Consider the following 11,205-nt stretch of genomic DNA (forward strand, 5'->3'; position numbering starts at 1 on the left):
CCCGGACCAGCACCATGCCACGTGTAGCCCGGACCAGCACCATGCCACGTGTAGCCCGGACCAGCACCATGCCACGTGTAGCCCGGACCAGCACCATGCCACGTGTAGCCCGGACCAGCACCATGCCACGTGTAGCCCGGACCAGCACCATGCCACGTGTAGCCCGGACCAGCACCATGCCACGTGTAGCCCGGACCAGCACCATGCCACGTGTAGCCCGGACCAGCACCATGCCACGTGTAGCCCGGACCAGCACCATGCCACGTGTAGCCCGGACCAGCACCATGCCACGTGTAGCCCGGACCAGCACCATGCCACGTGTAGCCCGGACCAGCACCATGCCACGTGTAGCCCGGACCAGCACCATGCCACGTGTAGCCCGGACCAGCACCATGCCACGTGTAGCCCGGACCAGCACCATGCCACGTGTAGCCCGGACCAGCACCATGCCACGTGTAGCCCGGACCAGCACCATGCCACGTGTAGCCCGGACCAGCACCATGCCACGTGTAGCCCGGACCAGCACCATGCCACGTGTAGCCCGGACCAGCACCATGCCACGTGTAGCCCGGACCAGCACCATGCCACGTGTAGCCCGGACCAGCACCATGCCACGTGTAGCCCGGACCAGCACCATGCCACGTGTAGCCCGGACCAGCACCATGCCACGTGTAGCCCGGGCCATCACCATGCCACGTGTAGCCCGGACCAGCACCATGCCACGTGTAGCCCGGACCAGCACCATGCCACGTGTAGCCCGGACCAGCACCATGCCACGTGTAGCCCGGACCAGCACCATGCCACGTGTAGCCCGGACCAGCACCATGCCACGTGTAGCCCGGACCAGCACCATGCCACGTGTAGCCCGGACCAGCACCATGCCACGTGTAGCCCGGACCAGCACCATGCCACGTGTAGCCCGGACCAGTACCATGCCACGTGTAGCCTGGACCAGCACCATGCCACGTGTAGCCTGGACCAGCACCATGCCACGTGTAGCCCGGACCAGCACCATGCCATATATACCCCAGACCAGCACCATGCAACGTGTAGTCCGGACCAGCACCATGCCACGTGTAGCCCGGACCAGCACCATGCCACGTGTAGCCCGGACCAGCACCATGCCACGTGTAGCCTGGACCAGCACCATGCCACGTGTAGCCTGGACCAGCACCATGCCACGTGTAGCCTGGACCAGCACCATGCCACATGTAGCCTGGACCAGCACCATGCCACGTGTAGCCTGGACCAGCACCATGCCATATATACCCCAGACCAGCACCATGCAACGTGTAGTCCGGACCAGCACCATGCCACGTGTAGCCCAGACCAGCACCATGCCACGTGTAGCCCCGGACCAGCACCATGCCACGTGTAGCCCCGGACCAGCACCATGCCACGTGTAGCCCCGGACCAGCACCATGCCACGTGTAGCCCCGGACCAGCACCATGCCACGTGTAGCCCCGGACCAGCACCATGCCACGTGTAGCCCCGGACCAGCACCATGCCACGTGTAGCCCCGGACCAGCACCATGCCACGTGTAGCCCCGGACCAGCACCATGCCACGTGTAGCCCCGGACCAGCACCATGCCATATATACCCCAGACCAGCACCATGCCACGTGTAGCCCGGACCAGCACCATGCCACGTGTAGCCCGGACCAGCACCATGCCACGTGTAGCCCGGACCAGCACCATGCCACGTGTAGCCCGGACCAGCACCATGCCACGTGTAGCCCGGACCAGCACCATGCCACGTGTAGCCCGGACCAGCACCATGCCACATATACCCCGAGCCAGCACCATGCCACATATACCCCGAGCCAGCACCATGCCACATATACCCCGAGCCAGCACCATCCCACGTGTACATCAGTCCAGCATCATGCCATATATAGCCCAGACCAGCACCATGTCACGTGCATATCAGTCCAGCACCATGCCACATATACCCCAGAACAGCACCATCCCACGTGTACATCAGTCCAGCACCATGCCATGTGTATACCAGACTAGTAGCAGTGCTCAGTTTCATGGCATGTGTACATTGTCCCAGCAGTGTCAACAAGCATCCAGCCCCAAGATAATACTGCACCCATCTGCAGGATGTACGTGCAAATATCTACATAGTACAAGCAAAGCATACACAACATAACCATAATTCTATCTCCTTGTCACTCACCTCTCAAAGATTCCAGATCAGTCTCTTCTCACTCACTGTAGTGCTGTCTCTTCTCTGTGGCACCTCTCACTGTCTCCTGTCACGGAGTGTAGTGTCTCTTCTCACACACTGTAGTACTGTCTTTTTACACTGCCACCTTTCGCTGACCCCTATGCTGTCTCCTCTCTGTGGCACCTGTCTCCTGTGCTGTCTCCTCTCTGTGGCACCTATGTCTCCTGTGTTGTCTCCTCTCTGTGGCACCTGTCTCCTGTGCGGTCTCTTCTCTATTGCACCTCTGTCTCCTGTGCGGTCTCTTCTCTGTGGCTGGCTCCTTTCTGTGGCACCTCTGTCTCCTGTGCTGTCTCTTCTCTGTGGCACTTGTCAGTGTCTCCTGTCATACACTGTAGTGTCTCCTTTCTGTGGCACCTCAGTCTCCTGTGCTGTCTCTTCTCTGTGGCACTTGTCAATGTCTCCTGTCACACACTCTAGTGTCTCCTTTCTGTGGCACCTCAGTCTCCTGCACTGTCTCTTCTCTGTGGCATTTGTCACTGTCTCCTGTCACACACTGTAGTGTCTCTTCTCAGTGGCTGGATCTGCAGCAGAGTCTCTGGACTGTCTCCAGGTTATGTATTGTATCTCCCTGCAGCGTGTCAGAGGATCTGGTTGTCTCTGTCCCTCATTGTCAGTCTCTGGCTGTCACTCATGTGTCAGGGATAATGTCAGAGCCACCATCGCCGCGTCTGCCAGGATCAGCACAAGCCTCCAGCCCCCATAGTGCCTCAGTCACTGTGCTCTCTGTGTGTCCCCTGCCTGCACTCCGTCCCGGCTGGCTGCCAGTGCGCATGCGCGGGTGTGCAGAGCGCGGTTCCCGGGCTGTCATGCTGCCCGCCGTGTTCTCCTGCCGTGACTCAGCAGCCGGAAGGCGCAGGCGTGACTCAGCGAATTCCCGACTGCACTGAATGGAGAGATGAGAGCAGGTCTGTCTGAGCCTGCAATCCCTACACAGTCCACAGTCCCGACCCCTCGGCACAGATTTTATCAAAAATACAACCAAAAGTCCCAATAGTAGTGTTAGAAGGTATTTGAACTGTTTAAGCCATTTAAACAAAACATTTTATCAGAAAAATCTGATGCATTATACTGCTTGATCAAATAAATCTAGGGTGACCATATTTTGATTTCCAAAAAAGAGGACGATCACAACAGCATGTGGGCGTGGTCATGGGTGGGGCCAAATATACAAGACCTTAGTGTGCTGTCCAACTTCGCAGGCATGGAGAGCCGTTTTTTTTCCCAGACCACATGGTGGAGGGCCAGCTGACCACAAAATGCAGTCAGATTCGCAGAAGATTTCCCCACAAAATGCAATGAGATTGGCAACAGATTTGCCCACAAATGGAATCAGATTGACAGCATATTTCTCTAGAAAATGAGATTGGCAGCATATTTCCCCACAAATGGAATCAGATTGGCAGCAGATTTCCCCACAAATGCAATGAGATTGGCAACAGATTTCCCCACAAATGCAATCTTATTGGCAGCAGATTTCCCCACAAATGCATTGAGACTGGCAGATTTCCCCACAAATGCTATGAGATTGGCAGCAGATTTCCCCACAAATGCTATGAGATTAGCAGCAGATTTCCCCACAAATGCTATGAGATTGGCAGCAGATTTCCCCACAAATGCAATGAGATTAGCAGCAGATTGCCCCACAAATGCAATGAGATTGGCAGCAGATTTCCCCACAAATGCTATGAGATTGGCAGCAGATTTCCCCACAAATGCTATGAGATTGGCAGCAGATTTCCCCACAAATGCAATCTTATTGGCAGCAGATTTCCCCACAAATGCAGTGAGATTGGCAGCAGATTGCCCCACAAATGGTAGGAGATTGGCAGCACATTTCCCCACAAATGCAATCTTATTGACAGCACATTTCCCCACAAATTCTATAAGATTGGCAGCAGATGAGGATGGTGCACATATATGAGACACGCTGTAATGACAGTTCTGTAGTGCGCACACTCACCCGGGCTCCCAGTAACCTTCCCCAGGACGCCGCCATCTTCACACACACACAACGCGCAGATCACCGCGCGCGCCCGCTGGGAGGGCCAATGAGAACAGGAGGAGGCGTGGCCTACGCTCAGTCAGTCATCGGGAATTCCACTCAGAGGGTGGATCGGAGGAGGCAGAAGCTGGTGGGCGGGACTGCATCTGACAGGACTTTGAAACAGCTCCCGCCTCCCCGGACATTTCAAAAACCCGGGAGGACGGCCCGGACAGGTGGGAAAAAGTGGACCTGTCCGGGCAAAAGAGGACACCTGGTCAGCCTAAATAAATCTAAAAATTGGGTCAAGCTCGAGTTTTTTGAAAATCCAGGAAAAAATGATAGAATAAACAACAAAAGTTGGTAAAAGGACTTCTACAGCGAAAAAAAGTAAGCAGTTAAAATCTGAGAGAACCGGCAGGTTTTGCACTAGACCATCTGTACATTTCCGTTAGCCGGGCGCAACCGCTAGGTGGCGCTAATTATTATTCCACCTCCAGGCTGCCATGGATTGTAGGGAAAGATGTAACTCTGCTGGAGTTACATACTATCCATGGCGGCCTGAGGCTTCCCCCTACCAAGGTGAGTACCCCCCAGGGGAACTTTTGTTTTGTTACAGGTTCTCTTTAAAGGGAAGGTTCAGGGACAGTTGAAAAAAAAGAAAAATCCACTTACCTGGGGCTTCCTCCAGCCCGTGGCAGGCAGGAGGTGCCCTCGGCGCCGCTCCGCAGGCTCCCGGTGGCCGACCCGACCTGGCCAGGCCGGCGGCCAGGTCGGGCCTCTTCTGCCGCTCCATTGTGCGTTCCACGCCGGCGCGCTGACGTCATCGGACGTCCGATGACGTCAGCGCGCCGGCGTGGAACGCACAATGGAGCGCAGAAGAGGCCCGACCTGGCCAGGTCGGGTCGGCCACCGGGAGCCTGCGGAGCGGCGCCGAGGGCACCTCCTGCCTGCCACGGGCTGGAGGAAGGCCCAGGTAAGTGGATTTGGATTTTTTTTTCTTTTTTTAACTGTCACTGAACCTTCCCTTTAAAAAGGCAAAAATAAAATTTTTGTACCAATTTTTAGCTCTAGATGGGTGTGGCCTCATTTCTTCCTTGATTTGTCCTTTCTTCTGTATTCAGTTTATATCTATTAGATTATTTTATCAAACCTACCATTCGCCTTTCAATTTTCAAAGCAATTAACCTGATTTTTCCAGCATCAGATCTTTATCGAAAAAAATTGGGAAATCAACTCTTTTTTTCTCAATCAAAAACACGTTTCCTTTAAATTTTTTCCACTTCAATTGTTTTCAACGAAAAAAAAAACAGGAAAATTAAACGATTTTATTGTACAGTGTATGACCAGCTTTACGGTGCCCACTGATGATACAATTTTTTTGTCCATCCTTAGGGCCGGGACCCATTAGCAGTGCTTTCTGTGCACTGATCCCCTGCAATTGGCAGAGCTCTAGGACAGTGGAATCCTATAAAGGTGACTCCACTACAGCGCCTGCGATTTGTATGAAATCGTGAACGCGTTGCCTGCAGCAGTTTCGGAGTGATTGCAGATGAAGGAATGCAAGGAAAAAATTGCATACCTACAAATTTCTTTGTCCTTTCCTCTGTATTCAGTTTATGTCTACTAGATTATTTTATGCAGCCTTCCATACACCTTTCAATTTTGAAAGCAATCGATCTGATTTTTCCAGCACAGCTAATCAGATCTTTATGGAAAAAAAAAAACGGGGAAATCTATTTTTTCTTCTCAATCAATTTTTTTCCCTTTATTTTTTTTTCCAATTCGATCATTTTTATAAAAAAATAAAAATGGGAAAATCATTTGATTACATAGTATTGTGTATTTGGCTACCTATACTGGGGGTGGCCATCTATACTTGGGGGACACCTTGTCTACCTATACTGGGGGTGGCCATCTATACTTGGGGGACACCTTGTCTACCTATACTAGGGGTGGGTATCTATACTTGGGGGACACCTTGTCTACCTATACTGGGGGTGGCCATCTATACTTGGGGGACACCTTGTCTACCTATACTAGGGGTGGGTATCTATACTTGGGGGACACCTTGTCTACCTATACTGGGGGTGGCCATCTATACTTGGGAGACACCTTGTCTACCTATACTGGGGGTGGCTATCTATACTTGGGGGACACCTTGTCTACCTATACTGGGGGTGGCCATCTATACTTGGGAGACACCTTGTCTACCTATACCGGGGGTGGCCATCTATACTTGGGAGACACCTTGTCTACCTATACTGGGGGTGGCCATCTATACTTGGGAGACACCTTGTCTACCTATACTGGGGGTGGCTATCTATACTTGGGAGACACCTTTTCTACCTATACTGGGGGTGGCCATCTATACTTGGGAGACACCTTGTCTACCTATACTGGGGGTGGCTATCTATACTTGGGAGACACCTTGTCTACCTATACTGGGGGTGGCTATCTATACTTGGGGGACACCTTGTCTACCTATACTGGGGGTGGCCATCTATACTTGGGAGACACCTTGTCTACCTATACTGGGGGTGGCCATCTATACTTGGGGAACACCTTGGCTAGCTATACCGGGGGTGGCTATTTATACTTGGGGGACACCTTGGCTACTCTTACGGGGGTGGTTATTTATACTTGGGGGACACCTTGGCTACCTATACCGGGGGTGGCTATCTATACTTGGGGGACACCTTGGCTACCCTTACGGGGGTGGTTATTTATACTTGGGGGACACCTTGGCTAGCTATACTGGGGGTGGCTACCTATACTTGGGAGACACATTGGCTACCTATACTTGGGAGACACCTATACGGGTGTGTCATCCTATACTGGGGTTACATCTTGGCTACCTATACTGGAGAGGGTGCACCTTTGGCTACCTAACTATATTGGAGGGCTACAAAATCATTTTCTTGGGCAGGGGGCTCTTTGGCTACCTATGTTTATGGGAGAAGGGGTCTCTGACTATGAGGACATAAATTATGTACCGCTGGGGACCACAAAAACCTTAGCAGCATCCCTGTGTTTATCCACTTTACTTTTCCGTTAAAGGTTTATTGTAGACTGCCATGAAAGATACATCTCATAAGTCAATAATAATGCCGATGAGGAGAGGTTACCAGTAGATGAATGCAAACTATTAACCTCCCTAGCGGTATGGACAGAAATGTCAGTTCAAAAAAACATGCTGTGAACAGTATAAACATGCATACACATCAATGCTCTCCTGCACTGTATACTAGACCCTTGCTTGACACATTTTGGCAAGTTACAGGAAAAAAAAAGTTTTAAAAATAAGTTTTATCACTGTTTGCACAGAAATCCTGGGGAAATTGAACGCTGGGGAGGTTAACTCCATCACGTTGTAAAGTATTTTTTCATATAACTGTATTTGAGAAGTGACAGGAAGACTTAATCCAGGCAGCATTCCCTCTGAAGCACCAGCCATATAACAGCCAGCGATAAAGACCTAATGGCTTATTGTAGAACTGACCACAAATCAAATATTTATCACCAGCTATAGAGAGAAGCACACAGAGATGAAGATCCTCATATCTGCCAGATATTGGAGAAATCACAAATCAGGCCTTCTGGTACATGCCGAGTATTGAACAGATCACCAATTAATAAACTACTACAAGCCAGCTATTGAACCGGGTCACATTGGCAGCAGCATTAAGTGCTTATGAAGCTTTCCCATTGACAGCGCTATTCAGAGGCTGTAAACTTTGGATTTCTTTTTTTTTTAAAGTGAACTTGAACTGAGTAAAATTATGTAAATTAAACATGTACCTGCAAATGGATGTTACATACGTACCTCTTCGCCAGTTCCTCTCAGAAGCTCACTATTTTCAAGATTTTGTCAGAAATGAAATATATCAGTTACTGTCAGTTATAACTGAAAGGACAACTGATGAGCAAGGTAACATCCATGTTCCCTATGGCTCACGTGGGCGATATTACAGTTTAACAGTGTGCTGACCAGGAAGCAATTATTGGGTAATGGCTATTTTCAAAATGGAGGATAGAGAATTCCATTGATCACAGTGGACAAACAGGACACAGGAGAGGAGAAAGAGACTGATGAGGGGACTACACAGGAGGTAAGTATGACATGTGTATGTTTATTTCGACTTTAAATTTTCAGTTCAGGTTTGCTTTAAGTTCTGCTTTATTAGAAATAACTCCAATTAGTAGGGCTGACCATGTCCAGAATGAAAAGCATAGTCTAATGTCTTATATTATTATATATTGATATAGCACTCACATCTTCTGCAGCACTTTACAGAGTACATAGTCATGTCACTGACTCTCCTCAGAGGAGCTTACAATCTAATCCCAGTCATAGTCTAATGTCCTACCATGTTATGTATTCATTTAGCACTGACATCTTGTGCAGCAGTCCATCCCTTTATACAATTTGGCAGACACTGTACACTAGTCTTGGTCTTCTCACCAGGATTCATCCTCAGCTTTGTTTTGGAATCTAGTTATTGAAGTTTTATAGAGCTCCAGTGTGCAGAGCCTTCACCCCACCCTGAGCCTCACTTATCAGGATGCTGCAGCTGCCAGTCAGTCAGTCAGTCAGTGTGGCACTATGACATCAGCAGACCAGAAAACATTGCATAACTAAAGGCTAGAGTGACATATAAACAGTGAGGCTTCTACCAAATCAAAACACTCGGCATCCATATTCAGAGCAGATAAAAGAGATTTCTGGTGCCTTATGTGGGGTATCAGAGACAGCCAATGGGACGCAAATGATTTTTTTTTCATATTCTTTATTTGAAAAACACATTATCAACATACAAAATATGAGTGGATCAGTTAATACACTGTGGAGTGTGTGACCTCTTGCTAGATTGGGCCACTATCAGCCTGAATAGGGCTATCTACACATGGCCTGTATAACATGGGTTAACTTTCCTGACAGATTCAGGATTCATTTCGACACGCAACTAACAGGTGGTGAGTTCAACGCCTGTCAGCTGCTCTCGTTTACTGGGCCGGGTGCTTGCTAGCGCTTGGCACATGCGGTGGACAAGAGACCCCTACCACCAAGGAGTGTCATCTGAATATGGCAGTTCCTGTGCTCTCTGTGGAAGAGAAACACTTGACGTGACCTAGATGCCTTTCTACCCCTGTTAAAAGACCACTATTGTGAAAAATTATCCAATTTTAAATGCATTCATATAAAATGTATATTTGTCCCAGATAAAAATGTACTGTAAATTACTTGTTTCCTATGTTGCTGACTCTTACAGTCGGTAGACGTCTGACAGATTTTGGATTAGTCCATCCCCTCATGGGGGATTCTCTAAGTTTTCTTTATTATAAAAAGCACTTACTGAATGTCATTTGCTCAGCCCAACGGCCAAAACAGTGTAAAAAGTAGTAGGGAAGCCAGGTGTCTTTATATACTGTAGATCCTTTTTCTTGGAGAGCTTTTGTAAAGAAAAAAGAAAATACTGAGAATCCCCCATGAGGGCATGGATTAAGCTAAAACCTGTCATATTTATACTACCTAGTGTAAGTAAAATCAACATAGGAGAATAGTTCTTTATAATGCATTTTACTCCAGCATAAATATGCATTTTTAATTTTACATTCTTATATGACAGTGGTTCTTTAAGATATGAGAGAATCAGGTTTGCGTACAAGTGGGCGGTGCCAGACTGCACTCTCCTTAAAGCGGGATTGTCACCATAAAAATCAAATTTCAACAGCAACTGGTCTGAGTGTATTAAGTGATAACGATGCTAATCCTGCATTCAAAACTTTTTCTGCTCTTATGGTTTGGAGTTATACTTAAGAAGCACTGGCCCTAGTGCCAAACAGTGCCAAAGAGTTGCATGCTGGGAGTTCTTTTTATCTATAATATATTCCTCCTCTTCCATTTATTTCTCTGTCTTGCTGCTTATCAGACACACCCTCTGACCACTTGTGTTTACAAGCAAGGCTGAGGTGACTCAGTGATTGGATGTGTAAATAAAAAAAAAAGACAGTGCAGTTAGTATACACCTCAGTGGGAGTGTCTGAAGACTCTGGGAGGAGGGCAGCTAATGAATACACAATGAGCAAGAGAAGGGAGGAGGGGAAAACAAGAGTCAGGCCTGGAACCCCCTAAAAATTGCTATCGCTAATCGCAATCGCTAGCATTTTGTATGAGCAGTTTGTAAGCGATTTCACGAGCGTTTTAGGGAGTGATTTTAGAAAGTCTATTCAATTTGCCAGCGGTTGGTGTAGCGATTAGTGTTTTAAAGTCTGATTGGTCCTTTCAATTATTTTTAATTTTGTTACAGTGTACATTAACTTTAAAACTCTAGCAAAATCGATCCGTGCAAGTTTTGATGAGCGATTACGCCAGTGATTATATACTTTACATTGAAGCGCAAACGCTAACAAAATGCTGCATGTCCTGCGTTTGCGATTTTGCTAATCGCAATCGCTTCTGTGGAATTTGCACCATATTTTTACATTGGCAGAGAGTTTAGGGAAATCGCTAGCGTTTTTTCACGCTCCCTAAACGCTCAAAAAAATCGCTCTAGTGGGTTCAGGGAAGATATGATATCAGCATTAGCTTGGCAAGATGGCCACTGCCTAGAATAGGATTTTATGCTTTTCCTTTATAAAATTCACAGGATTTAAAACGTAGATAGCACAATACATCTGTTATGTAAGTAGAAGTAGTATTTATATACTTATATATGTGTTTTTTATTTCTAGATTAACAAGGGTGTCGCTTGTTCTTTAAAAGGTTCCAGAGGAGAGTGCAGTGAGGCCTGGTGCACACCAAAACCCGCTAGCAGATCCGCAAAATGCTAGCAGATTTTAAAACTCTTTCTTCTTTTTCTGTAGCGTTTCAGCTAGCGTTTTGCGGTTTTGGGAAGCATTTTTGGTGTAGTAGATTTCAGATATTGTTACAGTAAAGCTGTTACTGAACAGCTACTGTAACAAAAACGCCTGGCAAACCGCTCTGAA

At 48.1% G+C, this 11,205-nt stretch overlaps 1 protein-coding gene across 1 annotated transcript in view; it reads right to left on the reverse strand.

Moving 5' to 3' along the window:
* The window catches only part of ABCB6 (ATP binding cassette subfamily B member 6 (LAN blood group)), a 72,186-nt gene extending 69,206 nt beyond the window's left edge, over positions 1-2,980 (reverse strand). Inside the window, exon 1 of the mRNA XM_068246008.1 lies at positions 2,184-2,980. The gene's annotated coding sequence lies outside the window, so the exon portion shown is untranslated. The remainder of the gene's footprint in view (positions 1-2,183) is intronic.
* Between the last annotated feature and the right edge of the window lie 8,225 nt (positions 2,981-11,205).

Source organism: Hyperolius riggenbachi, chromosome 7 (genome assembly GCF_040937935.1).
Source record: "Hyperolius riggenbachi isolate aHypRig1 chromosome 7, aHypRig1.pri, whole genome shotgun sequence".
In the NCBI taxonomy this organism is placed as follows: domain Eukaryota; kingdom Metazoa; phylum Chordata; class Amphibia; order Anura; family Hyperoliidae; genus Hyperolius; species Hyperolius riggenbachi.